Source organism: Crotalus tigris, unplaced genomic scaffold (assembly GCF_016545835.1).
Source record: "Crotalus tigris isolate CLP2741 ecotype Arizona unplaced genomic scaffold, ASM1654583v1 scf7180000018112.467796, whole genome shotgun sequence".
Lineage (NCBI taxonomy): Eukaryota > Metazoa > Chordata > Lepidosauria > Squamata > Viperidae > Crotalus > Crotalus tigris.
The window spans coordinates 112,295-127,073 of NW_024096831.1; the positions used below are offsets into that span (position 1 = coordinate 112,295).

Sequence of the window (14,779 nt, forward strand, 5' to 3'; positions counted from 1 at the left end):
AAATACCATACTGGGGACATTAAAAAAGCTAAAGTTCATGGATTCTTACTTTAGACCATTTCAGTTAAAATGCCAACTGAATGCACACTTAGTCTCTTAAAATACTCTTTCTATACTATAAAGAACTGAATTCACACCTGCAGTGCTTTTCCAGGTAAACAAAATGCTTTTCTTCTATGTTACAACCAACTGGATTTATATGTACCATGCTCTCTCTCCTTTATAAAATAGAAGATTCATATTAAATACATAGTAAAATAACATAGAGTAGGGCTTTTTCAAATTAGAATACCTGCTTGACTTATCTACAATGACCATCTTTTCAATAGTAGGCTTGTATCTGCATTAAGAAAGAGGAAGGGAAAGAGCCAAAACTGTTGATTTGCAGTTGTTGCTGTTGCTCCTAATAGTCATTGACCATCTGTCTCTCCCACCTTTTGCTTTCATTTTCAAAACTTCCTTGTCTTTCTCCTTTTGCTGGGGATACAGTGGGCAGGCAGGTTCACCGTAGGAAAACAGCTAAAGATGTAACTGTGGATGTGAGATAGCTAGCTTGTTACCCTTTGCAAATAAGTAGGGCTTTAGGAAACATTCTGATATGAGTTTTCTATCAAGCTCCCTCTTTTTACTTTCCATTGCTATAGTATGATCTGTCTTTAACTCTATCTCTCATATTTTCCACTTGATCACAACTGTTGTCTTAAATCTTTAGGTCTGAATGCTTCTGAATACGTATTCCTTCTGGTATAGCTGATTATTGCTTATCTGGATCCAAAGCTGAAACTCATGTACTCAAGTCTTAATATATGAAACCACTTCAAACTCACTGAACAGGGTAATCTAAAATGAATCTACAGTTCACTGAGCCTTTCACTTCAAATGTTTCTCCATTGGTTGCCATGCTGTATGGTTATAGGGCATTACATAAGAACGTAAAGAATTCCCAAAACATGCCAGAATCTAGAAAATTCACTGGAAGCTGGATTTTTCAACACACAGGTATACCATTTATTACTAAATAATAATAATTATTATCTTTTACATAATGATATAATTATATTGTAATTATTATTGTATTATTATATGATAATGATCATTCAGTCTATGTTATCATTAATAGTAGTATGTTCCAAGACTTGAGCCCATTAAATATTTCTAGAGTCTATGATGGTTAAATCATTCCACCCATCTATAGAAAAGTATTGGTAATATTATTAGAAATAATCACATTTCTCTGAAATGACAGTTGCACCTTCTAGTAAACCTGAAGATAGCTTAGAAGTACATTAAAACAAATTGCTAAACAAAAACTGTAAGTTTACTTGTCACCCAATGGAAATGTCAAATTAATTTCCTTTCACATCTTCTTTGAGATTTCTTAATTCCCTGAATTAATAATCATTAAAGCAGTGTTTTGCTGAAGTCAATCAAATGCCACACCAATTTCCACACTAGTATGATCTGATTGGATGTTGATAATTATCTGACCTTGGCAGTAAACCAAAACCAAAAGAGTTTGACAGATAAATTTCTTAGAGTTGAGTTGAAACACAAGTGGATCATTCTAGATAAGATCCTGCATCTGCCCTCTGATTTAAATGGGGAGATCTGTCTCGCTCCTTAAATTCAATGTTTCAGTGGTGTACCTGGAAGTGTATGATAACCTCACTGGTAAATGCAACAGACCAGCTTTTTTGTGAAGATTGCCCCCTTTTTCTCTTTAGGCCCATTTTGTTTCACTTAAGACATGTGAACTAAGAAGAAAAAGAATCAAACAAGGCCAAATATGAAAGCCTGTGTTATTCATTGCTAAAGTAATTAGCCTGACAATGTTTCAATATTCTATATTTTATAGCCTTTGCTGTACCATATTAATAGTTATAATGATACTGCATTAATAAGGGAGCATGATGGCTCAATAGTTAAAGATGCTGAGCTTATTCCAGCCCAGGTTCAAGACCCAAGAGCTATGCAACAGAGCGAGCTCCTGTTACTTTCCCCAGTTCCTGCCATCTAGTAGTCAAACACATGCAAAATGTGAGTAGGTAAATAGGTACCACTTTGGTGAGAAGGTAACAGCATTACGTGTTGATTGCAGAAGCATCTTCAGACAATGCTGGTTCCCTCAGCTAAGAAATGGCGATGAGCACCGCCCCCAAGAGTTGGATACAACTGGACAGGGGAAACTTTACCTTTACTTTATATTAATGCAAACAGCATCCTATTGTAATAATTGCAGAACAATATTAGGAGGTTGACTATGGATGGTAAAAATAGATGTATATTTTGATGTCTGTTATATACTTTCTACAAGGTCCTCTCTGTTGTCCCCTGCAAGAGCAAATGACACTTGTTTTGTTAACTAACTACCAGTTCTCAGGTAACAGCTGGTGAAGGGACATCTAGTGACAAGATGGAGATCATGCAGAGTGTCTAAGAATCTCTCTGCCCTGCCCCACTCCACGCACACACACAAACACAGTACAAGTAGAATAAGTGTGTTTATTTCACACAACCAACTCCATAGTTGTTCTCCAGGTTGCAGGTTCAAATGGGCAGTATTTTTAATTCCACTGAAAGTGATTGAGTCAGAACAAAGGCAACAGGAACAAAACATGCCATAGTCTCTTCTGCACCGTTGTCCCAGAAACAATACTGGCAAGAAGACAGCCCCCACAATGCTCCGGGTTTCAGCTGCTTCAAAGAACAGCAAGGTGACATGACTCCAGCAGGTTCAAGGCAAGATGAAGGCAACTTGGCTTTGATGAATTCAAGACACAAAGGTGACATGACTCCAGCAGGTCCAAGGCATGGTAAAGGCAACTTGGCTTCAGAGGATTCAAGGCAGGATGAAGGAGACATGATTCCAGCAAGTTCTACGCAAGCGAAAGGCAACCCTCTCCACACTCACTGTCCCCCTCCCCTCTCATTCTCTATCCCCTCCTTCCCCATTTTCCTCCAATCTGGCTTCACTCTTCTCCTCCCCTCATTTTCCCCTTTCTACCCCATCCCCACCATCTATCCCTCCCTCTCCCCCTCCCTTTCCATCCCTCTTTTCTTCCCCATCCCCCTCACTGTCCCCCTCCCTTTTCATCCCCTTTCCCCTCCTTCCCGATCATCCCCCTATATGGCTGCAACATGTGTCACCCCATTGATTTCCAGGGTTGATTCGGCTGATCTGGCTGGCTAGGGTGGTGTCTCCTTCCTCCCTCCTGCTCCATTTTGTCCATTCCAAACTGCATGCTCAGTAGAAAAGGTCTGTCCCAGATAGGAGTTTGGCGATCTTCGGTCAAGAGTCAAGGATATACGATAGCTGCACTCATCTGCTAGAACCTCCAGACACACATGCCTCTTGGAAGGGATCTTCACTGTGATAATTGTTCCCCTCCCTCTCCTTCCCTTCTCTCCTCCTTCCCCATCACCCCCAATATGGCTGCAACATCTGTCACCCCAATGATCACCAGGGTTGATTCAGCTGATCTGGCTGGCCAAGTGGGTGTCCCCTTCCTCCTTCCTGCTCCATTTTGTCCCTTCCAAAGCTGCATGCTCAGTGGAAGAGGTCCATTCCAGATAGGAATATAGCGATCTTTGGTCAAGGGTATACGATAGCTGCGCTCCTCTGCTAGAACCTCCAGACAAATATGCCTCTTGGAAGGGATGTTTACTTTGATAATTGTCCCCTTCCCTCTCCTTCCCATCTCCCTCCTTCCCCATCATCTCCCAATATGGCTACAACAACTGTCACCTCATGGATCACCAGGGTTGATTCAGCTGATCTGGCTGACCAAATGAGTATCTCCTGCCTCCCTCCTGCTCCACATTTGTCCCTCCCAAAGCTGCATGCTCAGTGGAAGAGACCCATCCCAGATAGAAGTATAGCGATCTTCAGTGAAGGGTCAAGAGTATATGATAGCTGTGCTCCTCTGCTAGAACCTATAGACAAAATGCCTCTTGGAAGGATATTCACTTTTATAATTGTCCCCCTCCCTCTCCTTCCCTCTCCCTTCCTTCCCCATCATCCTCCTTCAGTGGAAGAGGTCCATCCCATATAGGAGTATAGCGATCTTCAGTCAAGGGTCAAAGGTATACGATAGCTGCGCTCCTCTGTTAGAACCTCCTGGCTGGCTAAGTGGGTGTTCCCTTCTTCCCTCACAGCTCCCCTTTCATCCCTCCCAAAACTGTGAAGTCAGTGGAGGAGGAGGACCATCCCAAATAGAAGGAGTATAGTGATCTTTGGTCAAGGGTCAACGGTATATGATAGCTGCACTTCTCTGCTAGAACGTCCAGACAAACTTGTCTCTTGAAAGGAATCTTCACTCTGCTAAGTGATAACTGACAGTAACTGACAGTTTAACTGTATGGATGAAGTCATAAAGGCAATAGGATTCCCAAGCTGATGAAAACCATTCTTCCCCTCCCCTTCCAATTTCTCTCCTTCTCCCTCCCCTACTCCTTTCCCCTTACACACACACACACACACACACACACACACACACATACACCTTGCCTTCCCCCTGTTCCCTCTTGTCACTTTTCCCCCCACCTTCCCTCAATTTCCTTCTGATTGCAGTTCCCCCGCCCTCAATTCCCTCCTCCACCACGTAGTCATGCTCTTCTCTTCTCTTCTCTTCTCTTCTCTTCTCTTCTCTTCTCTTCTCTTCTCTTCTCTTCTCTTCTCCTCTCCTCTTCTCTCCTCTCCTCTCCTCTCCTTCCCTTTCCTATCCCTCTCCTTTTTAACGTAATCTCTCCCATTCCCTTCGTCTCCCTGAACCCACAGTCTATCTTCCCCTTCCCCTTTCCAATCCTGTTTCCTATTTCTATCCATCTCCCCCCTCTCTCATATTCACTCTGTCTCTCCTAATCCTTAATGCCAACCCTCACCTTCATCCTAAACTAATCCTCACCCTAAACCTAAAGCTTACCCTCAGTAAATCTAACTGTAATCCTAATCCTCCCCTTCAGCCTCATTTCCTCTCTGATAGTTTCCTACAAAAAGAGGGAAGGTTTCCCAGAGTCCTGGAGCCCCTTTGAAGACCAGCTTACCTCTTTTAAAGCATCTTCACTCTGATAACTGATAACTGACAGTAAAAGACAGTTTAACTTGCATGGATGAAGTTATAAAGCCATTAGAATTCTCAAGCTGATGAAAGGCCATCTTTCATTCCCTTCCAACTCCTCCCTCCTCTTCTCCCTCCCCCAACACACACACACACACACACACACACACACACACACCTTGCCTTCCCCTTCTCCCCTCTTCTCCCTTTTGCCTCCCCTTCCCCTCAGTTCCCTCCTCCACTTTCCACTTATCTCTCCTCTCCTTCCCTTCCCTATTCCAATCCTTTCTTAACTTAACCCCTGCCTCTCCATCCCCTTCCCCCACTCTCCCCTTATCCACTCCATTCCCATTCCCTCCTCCTCTCAATCCTGTCTATCCATCTCCCTTACTCACTCTGTCTTCCCTCCCTAATTCCAACCATCACCCTCATTCTAAACTAATCTTCCCTCTAAGCCTAAGCCTAAACCTTACCTTTAACCTCACTCTAATTCTAACCCTCATTTGTAATCCTAACCCTCACCCTCATTTACCTCTCTGATAACCCTCTCTCTAAATCTAAATCTTACCCTCAGTAAATCTAACTGTAATCCTAACCCTCACCTTCAGCCTCATTTCCTCTCTAATAGCTGAGGACAAAAAGAGCGAAGGTTTTCCCAGAGTCCATGAGCCTCTTTGAAGACCAACTTCCCTCTTTGAAGGTTTCTTCACTCTGATAACTGGCAGTAACTGTCATTTTTGCCTGCAGGATGAAGTCATAAAGGCATTAGAATTCCAAATTAAATGGGAATTCTCTCCCGTTTCTACCAAAGGTCACTTGTTCAAACTTTCTACACAAAATGCCTGGCAAATGTCCCTAGGAAGTTAGCAAACCAATCACTGCATATTTCTCAGTTTTAGCACAGAAATCATAGCTCTTTGGATGTAGATTGCCATTTTTTTTATGGAAACTCCACTAAGCCAGCTGACTGAGAAAGACTCATCGAGGCTGATACTGTATTTTTATAAGAAATACAGTGATATGGAGGATAGAGATTAAGTCAAAATAAGGAATAGATGATAGTTAAGAAGTGTTTAAGTTGGTCATTGTAGAGAAAAGGAAAGAGGGATAATCATGCTAATATATAATAGTCTTTCCCCCCTTCTATAAGTAATAACAAAGTTTTATCCAGATAGAGTGATTCTGTCCTTTGGGGGAAAATGTTTAAATACTTATATGCTATCATAAATTTAAGCCCTTTCATTTCAGTATCAAACTGCTAGTGAGAGCATTAAAAAATTGCTCAGTCAAGAAGAAAATTGTTGCAATATTTGCCAATATTAGGAAACTATATTTTCAAGTTTGTTCTCATTAGAAATATAAAGCAATATTGATTATTATTCTAAACCAGTGGTTCTCAACCTTTTTTAATTCCGCGACCCCCCAACCGGTCGTAAGTCAAGGACTACCCAACTGGTCATAAGTTGAGGACTACCCAACTGGTCGTAAGGTGAGGACTTTCCCTGCCCGGGAGTGCCGCGCATGCGTGGTGCCGCCCCCTGCGCCGGCCGAGGTGTAGCTGGCAAGCGGCAGAGACGGAGCAGGCCGACTACCAGCTGGGCCACCAGCTGGCCCAGCCAAAAGGAGGTAAGGCACCCACCGGGCCCCACGCGTGCCAGCAACCCTCCCTGCGCCCGCCGGCCTCCCACCTCCTACCCCTGGCCCTCTTTTACTTACAGTTTTAGTAGTTGCTCAGCAGGGAGGGGTGGAAACTTCCAGACAGCTCGCCTTCGCTGCAGACAACTTGCAGCACCGTTTGCAGAATGGGACTTTTGGTGGGATCAGCAGGGCAGAGACAGCCTGGACAATTCCTATTGGCTTTTGAAAGCCAATAGAATTAGACTCTATTCAAGAGAGTCTATTCTATTGGCTTTCAAAAGCCAATAGAATAAAAGGGAGTAGCACAGCTAAGGAAAAGGGGGAAAAAATGGCGGACTGCATTGTTTGGCAACCCCCGTGAAATGGTTGTTCGACCCCAAATGGGGTCCCGACCCACAGGTTGAGAACCGCTGTTCTAAACACATCACATCTGTACTTACTATCTATAGATTTCAAAACATCAACCAATTGATAGAATGTGTGGGGAAAAGGGTCTATTGTTTTTACAGAAACTGCAGAAGGCATGCTAGCCTGTGAAGAAATACATTGTATATATTTTAATCTCATGAGCCTAGCTCAGGGGTCGGCAACCTGAAACACTGAAAGAGCACTTGGACCCGTTTCCCTCACAAAAGAAAAAACTGGGAGCTGCAAAATGCGCATGTGCATGCGCGCACGTGCAGAACAGGGGGCTTGATTGAAAAGTGGAGCCTAAGGTGAGACATGCATTGGCCCTGCCCCTGTCCAGCTCTGGTATGGACAGCTCTGCCATCCTGGCTTCTCCTCCCCTTGGAAAAGACTGCTCTCCTTCTGCCCCATGCTCTCCCTCTCTGGTACTTTCTTCTTTCTGCCTTTTGGCATGAAGATTCCAAGATAGCGGAGGAGGAGGCCGATGGGGAGAAGGAGCTGCTGCAGCAAATCTTCCGAGGTGGCAGCAGACAGCCACTCAGGCTCGCCCATCTCAGCCTGCTGCGGGAGGCCGGAGTTGAGGCTTCTGGCTCGCTCTGGGAGGGGTGCTCGGAAAAGAAAGGATGAGAAGTGGAAAGTGAGAGAAAGGACGTCTTCCAGCTCTCTGGGGTTCTTTTGCTGGGAGGGCAAGGAAGCAGCAATTCTGCTCCGTGGGAGGTGAGAGCGGGCTATCTCTTCTTCAAGCTTCGCCAAGTGACTCCGGGAGCGAAGTAAGGTCCAAGTCTCCGGAATGTCAACTTTGCGAAAGAGGGAGGCGGTGGTGGGATTAAAATAAAACGGGGGAGGTTGAGGAAACCCAGCAGAGGCTTATATCAGAGGGCAAACAAGAAAGGCAAGATTGGGGAGAGGAAGAAAGCTTTCGGGGCTTGTGCACAGACATAGGCTGACTCCTCATCTCCTGCCCTTGCTGCATCTCCTGTGGAGACGCGTTTGCATCTTTCTGTGTCTTTCTCTGCCACTCAAAGCCATCCTGCAGCTTGATCCTTGAAGCGGTTTCAATTGGCCATTGCCAAGTGTCCCCATGGAAGTCAATGGTGGTCCGTGGCACTCGAAAAGCCAGCTGCAGTGCCTCCCAGTTTTTTGGTTTTACCAGTGAGCTACCACCGCCTCCTCCTCCTCCTCCTCAGCTTTGGTGTCAACACAGACCACTGAGCAGGAGGATTGGCTAATCAGAGTGCGGGTGTGGGGATGGGCTGGGGAGGGGTCCTCCCACTCCAATTGGGTACCCCCTCTTTTCAGAAACAGCACCAGAAAGGAAAGGAAGGATGGAGCAAGCTTTTCCCATGGGGGATCCGGCGCTCATTGCCTACCTCCCTTTCCTGGGCAGGGGTCGCCCAGCAGATCTACCGGGCTGGCGAGAGGTCCCTTGAGAGAGCAGCTGCCACCGCCTCCCCTCCCATCTCCCGGTGGGCTTCAGGGGAAGTGCAGGACTTCGGAGAGGCCGTTCCTGTTCAAAGTGAGCCATGCGCCTTCAGGGGTTGGGAGACAGAGCAATGCTGACCCTAAACAGGACAGACCCCTTTCCTGGGGCCGCAGCTTGCAGGAGGGCTGGCCTGCTCAGTGGAGGTTCTGGCAGGCCACTCCCAGGGGGGATCCTGGAGCTGCCCTCCCTGTCCACGTGCACCTTGGACGGGGCCAGTCCGGGAAAGGGACTTCCTGGCTGCGCTTCTCCCAGGCAGCGGGGTGCCCAGGTGCAGGGCCAATCAGGAGTCCCACAAGGGGGCAAGTCCACGTGAGAGAGAGAGAGAGGTGCAAGTGCCTCTCTCTCTCTGTCTCTCTCTCTCTCTCTCTCTCTGGTGGATGAGGCCCTGGAGCCGCAGGAGAAGGCCCAAATTGCTGCATGTGGCTCTGGAGCCACGGATTGCTGACCTGTGGCCTAGTTGAATCTTGAGAATTTTATCTAGGAAGATTTCTGCTATGCTCAAAACCAGTCTTAACCAGAATTTGCTGATATGATAGTTACTTTAGAGACAACCCCAAAGAACTAGTAACCATAAAAGGTAATTTGTAAATAAGGGCAGGGGCAATAGAATTAGAGTAGTGAGAGATGTAATCAGGGGCGGAGATAATGTATTCACTTTAGGAGCTTCATATAGGTTGTTATGACATAATTACTAAGCCAATGAAGAAAAGGTGGGAGGTAAATTTGTAACAGCAATTGGCAATATAAATAAAGAATATTGATGATTTAAAGTGTGTCCACTGTGCCCATGTTTTCTCTTGGAAGTTTTGGCTGGTGATTGTTTATTTCAACTAGACAACGAATCCCACAACTGGAAGCTAAATAAGATAGGGTCCTCTTTCTCCTCTTGTTCCTGATAATTAATATCTTCTGGGCAAAGCCTCTATGAATAACCTTTTTCTTTATCCCACAAATAAATGAGATTATGCAAAATGGCATTAGGACTGTAGCAGTTCACATGATGGATTTAGCCAACAAGCTTAGGCTTAATATTGATACATTATTAATTTGATTTGACTAATTAAATGAGGTAAAGGCTACCATTATGAAATATCTAGAGGAGATTTAGTGATTCAATAATAAATGCTTTAAAATACTGGGCATAATGATTAGCCAATTAAAAAAAACCTCTATGATATTATTAGTGCACTGCTTTAAAGGCTATTGTTTTCATGATCAGATTTGGTTAAGAAATTGATTATGGTACCATGCTAGAAATCAGAACACTGAAAGTTTTAATAAGTTTTACTCATGAAAGCTGACTAGGTGACTGTGAACCAATCACTTTCTCTTAGCTAAACCTACCTCATAGGGTAGTTGTTCTGGCGAAAATAAGAGAAGGAATACAGAATACACGTTTGACCCCTTGTGTTATTTATAAAAATAATAAAAACAGAATAAAAAATAAAAGTGATTAAAATATATCTAAGTTGAATTAATTCTGTGTCTAATGCAGTGGTTTTCAACCTGTGGGTCGGGACCCCATTTGGGGTCGAACGGCCATTTCACGGGGGTCGCCAAACAACGCAGTCCGCCATTTTTTCCCCCTTCTCCTTAGCTGTGCTACTCCCTTTTATTCTATTGGCTTTTGAAAGTCAATAGAATAGACTCTCTTGAATAGATTCTAATTCTATTGGCTTTCAAAAGCCAATAGGAATTGTCCAGGCTGTCTCTGCCCTGCTGAGCCCGCCAAAAGTCCCATTATGCAAACGGTGCTGCACCAGTTGAGTAGTCCTTGACTTAATACCGGTTGAGTAGTCCTCGACTTACAACCGGTTGGGGGTTGCGGCATTAAAAAGGTTGAGAACTACTGGTCTAATGCAACACAAACTAATTGTAACCAGCAGATACATTTGAAAAGTCACAAATCATTCATTTTCTATAATCCATTAATTCTATCTCAACATCTTTGAGCCTTTAAACATCACAGGAGAGCAAATGATTATAATTTAGAACAAGAAAAAAACAACAGCAAGAATAGCATTAGTGAAGTAGCCAGGCAGTTAGAAAAAGTACAGAAGATTAATCCCACAAGTACTGGAAAAAATGCATGCTTCCTCTGTTATTTATAGAGTGGTTATTAAAATCTACAAGTGCATTTATGATTAAATATTTTTATTATTTTCATGACTCAGGAACTGATGAGATATAGCAAAAATAATTTTAAGTATGTTTACGGTGAAAACCGTTTCCCAAAACAGTTGAAAATCACCCATATAGAAGGATTTAGAGTCCCTAAATAAAGTGGTACTCTGGTTGAATACTTGTAAAAGCTAATGGGTTCTCTCTTCAAGACCCAAACCTACTTCATCTGCCTGTCTTGCATAATAATAAAAATATTATTAGTATCCTGAATTGTTTCCCAAATGTTTATCTTTATTATTCAGCATAATTCAATACAAAGGCATGTTCATTTACGTTTCCATGTTTGAATTATCTGAAATTGATTATACTTTTGCTTCCTATCTTACAAGACCAAGTCTTCACTAAAACATCCAGAATTCCTGACTATTGATTATGTCATTGTGTTAGGTGAGGATGATCAAAGTTTCTAACTAGAGAGGTTGCTACTCTTCTCCTGATATCCCCATTTCATCCCCATTTCATCAGGGAGAATATTTATTCCTCCTCTTGTCATCCCATTGCCCAAGACTGATGATTCTACCAAAAATTGGTGGGGGAAGCAGGGAGCAGCAGAGGTGATGCTCTGATCCAGTGATGATTTAGTTCAAGAAGGACCTGATAAAAATTAGGATCTATTCTTTTTTTTCTGAAGTTGGATGTCAGATGCCACCTCAATATTCTGCCACTATGCTTCAAGAAGTTCTTTCATTGACAGTCTGCCATAGACTCTGGGGCCAGATGGGAGGGGAATATATTTTGGGGGAATTAAAGTTCACCGCTCATTTTCAAGTGCAGACTCAGGGTCAACTGCTTGGGAATGGACCGCAGCTGCATTCCTCAGGAGACCATTCTAAAAACATTTCTTTTAAATTTGAATGGACATGAAAGGACCAACTGTGGGAGGAATCTTTGAGAGGGAAAAAAGTTAGACTTGGGATTTTGGTGCATGGATTTCAGTTCTGGCTTTCCATTATTGTATTTCACTTGGCTTCTAGTAAAGAATACCTTTCTCAACCCAAGGGTGCTAAGGATCATTCTTACTTAGAGACTCAAGCTGAGGCAGATCTGACATTGAAGGCAGTATAAATAGCAATACCACTTACACTGATATACTGCTTCATAATGCTTTGTAGCATTCTTTAAGCAGATTACAGAGTCAGCATATTTTCCCCAACAATCTGGCTCCTCATTTTACCAACCTTGGAAAGATGGAAGGTTGAGGTCAACTTTGACCCAGTCAGGATTGAACTCCTGACAGTGAGCAGAGTTAGTCTGCAATACTCATTTTATCCACTGGACCACCATGGCTCTAAATAATAAATAAATAAACTCTTTTTTTTAGGTCTATTCTCATTCTAAATCAATAGTTCTTCATTTTTCAATTTTCTTTATTTTATTTTTCTCTTTTACAGAGACAAGAGGGTTGTCTCCAAAGCACCTTTACTCCCCAAAGCACCTGAGGGCAGCACAAGAAGCAATGGGTGGAAGCTTGTTAAAAAGAAATCCCGCTTGGAACTCGGGAAAAATTTCCTGATAGTGCAAGTAATCAATCATTGGAACAGCTTGCTTCCCAGAGTTGTGACTGCTCCATTGCTGGAGATCTTCAAGAAAAGTTGGACATTCATTTGTCTGGGATGTTATAAGGACTCCTGTCTTGCACATAGGGCTAGACTAGAAGCCCCCCAAGATCCCTTGCAGCCCTGTAATTCTATGATTCTATGATATTAGTTCTTAATGGTTGGGCTGCAAAGACTAGAGGCCAGCTACAATCACAGAGAAGCCACTAAAGCAGGGGTGTCAAACTTGCAACGTCACGTGACATGTGATGTATCGTAACTTTTTTCCATTGCCGGCAATGGGATGGGCATGGTTTTGCCATGACACATCTGGCCTGTGGGCCAGCAGTTTGACACCGCTGCACTAGAGCCTCTATGGGTTTCATTCCCACCAATGCTTCTTCTTCTGAGTTGATGGTTGATTCAGGACAGGATTACAAGGAGGAGGGTGCAGTAGTAGGATGGTTTATTTCACTTTCTATGCTTTGTTCTACTGAAAGTTGACATTTGAAGTACTATATCTGAGCTGCAAACTCTGGACAATAACTAGATGTGATGGTAAAGAAATAGAGGAGGAAAAGTGATGTTTCCTATTCTCTAGTCATTAACTGGATCATTCACCAAAGATCATTCACCAGTGAAAGTAACCCTTCATTCCTGGTTATTCTGTGATATCCCTTATGTGAGAGGCAAGGAGTGGAAGGAAGGAGCCTAGCAGAACTCATATGTTGTGAACCTCTAAACTCTGTCTCCCCTCCTGTCACTATATTTATGCCTCTAGTGGTTCATTAAGAAGATAAATGTTCAGAATGACTCAGAACAACTTCTTAGTGAGCAAATTAAACATATATGTGATTGGGTCTCCACCTGAATTGCTAAGGGATATTTGGCTCCTAACAGTTTTTTTGTAGGCTTGATATAATCTCTTTCCACTCTGTTCCAATAACACTTACCTAGCCTGTAGGTTATGAAATTGAGAAGAGAAAGGTGACAATTGAAATTCAGCTCCATCAACAGGGCTGAATATACAGGGACTCATATCCAGACTTTTAAGAACAAAATTCACCAAGCCACTCTCTTGAGTGGAAAAATGTGTTGTGTTTACTTTCTCTTGTCTTTTGAATGTTGCTAAATTTCAAATGTATTTTTTTGCCCTTTTAATGAAGAGGTTGCCTTGTTGGTCTGCATTATTACTATTGTTGCTGTTGTTGCTGCTACAGATATTATTTTTCATTCTTATCATAGTTTCATTTATTTTCTGCCTGTCTGTTTAATAATTGTTATTATCTTTTAAGGGTTTCCATTATGGGCTTCAATTTTGTGAGAGTGGTGCTTTCAGCTGAAAAAAAAAGAACATCAATGAAAAAATTCAGAAATAAAGTAACTTTAAACATGAAGGAAGTGCATAAATGTCAGAAGTAACCTTGCTTTCTCTCTGAAGTTACTATATTGCCTTCTGTTCCCCAGTAACATAAGGCAAACTCAAATGCCATCATAATGTATCTTTGTTTTGTGCCCAATAAGGAAGGAAACACTGTACAGTCCTATCATATTTAGTCATTTAGTCAAGTTTTTTTTAAAGTGTCCTAGTTCATTTCTTAGAATATGTTCATTCAGCCTTGTACACCCTGCTGTGTCAAGCAGACAACAAGCACTTCATAAACTTTTATGAAGTTATGCTTTATAAAATATTATTCTTTTTCATCTATGTGCTGTTATTGCAATAGCACTAAAGAACAAAGGTAAGATACAGGTAGTCCTCAACTTAAAACAGTTCTTTTAGCAACCATTCAAAGTTATAACTGTTTTTCACACTTACAGCCCTTGGTCTTGTGATCAAAATTTGGAGACTTAGCAACTGGTTCAGATATTTTGAGAGTTGCAGAGTCCTGGAGTCATGTGATCACCTTTTGCGACCTTCTGACAAGCAAAGTCAATGGAGAAGCCAGATTCACTTAACAACTATGTCACTAACTTAACAACTGCAGTGATCTACTTAACAGCTGTGGCAAGAAAGCTCATAAAATGGGGCAAAATTCACCTAACAAATGTCTCACTTAGCAACAGAAATTTCAGGTTCAATTGTGGTCGTACATTGAGGACCACCTGTATTCATTTTATTTCTCCACATATTGTGTATAATTCTCTAACTCATTTCTTTATAACCATATTTTTGTTTGTTTGTTTTACCTGTAAGATGGACCTGCAGTCCTGCCAAACATTTAAAAAAAATAGTAAGCTGTACCAAAAGTGGTTTTCAGAAGGCAACTGAACTTTCTTGGTTTTTTTCTTGAAAACATTTTGCTTCTCAATCAAGAAGCTTCTTCAGTTCAGAAGCTTCTCAGATGAGAAGCAAAACATTTTCAAGACCCCTCCCCACACAAAAATCCAGCTGTCTTCTGAAAAGCACCTTTGGGACAATCATGACCTGGATGATTGAGAATCTACATAGATATCGTAGCTGTAGTACAGAT

General features: G+C 42.5%; 1 long non-coding RNA gene across 2 annotated transcripts; it reads left to right on the forward strand.

Annotated features, from left to right (window-relative positions):
• The first annotated feature begins 692 nt into the window (after positions 1-692).
• LOC120310072 lies at positions 693-13,702 on the forward strand. 2 transcript variants are annotated; one of them, XR_005557258.1, is made up of 2 exons: positions 693-999; positions 12,162-13,702. It is a non-coding gene; the product is annotated as an uncharacterized LOC120310072 (long non-coding RNA). The 2 variants fall into 2 exon arrangements; XR_005557259.1 differs by lacking the exon at positions 693-999 and adding an exon at positions 6,624-6,683.
• Positions 13,703-14,779: the final 1,077 nt, after the last annotated feature.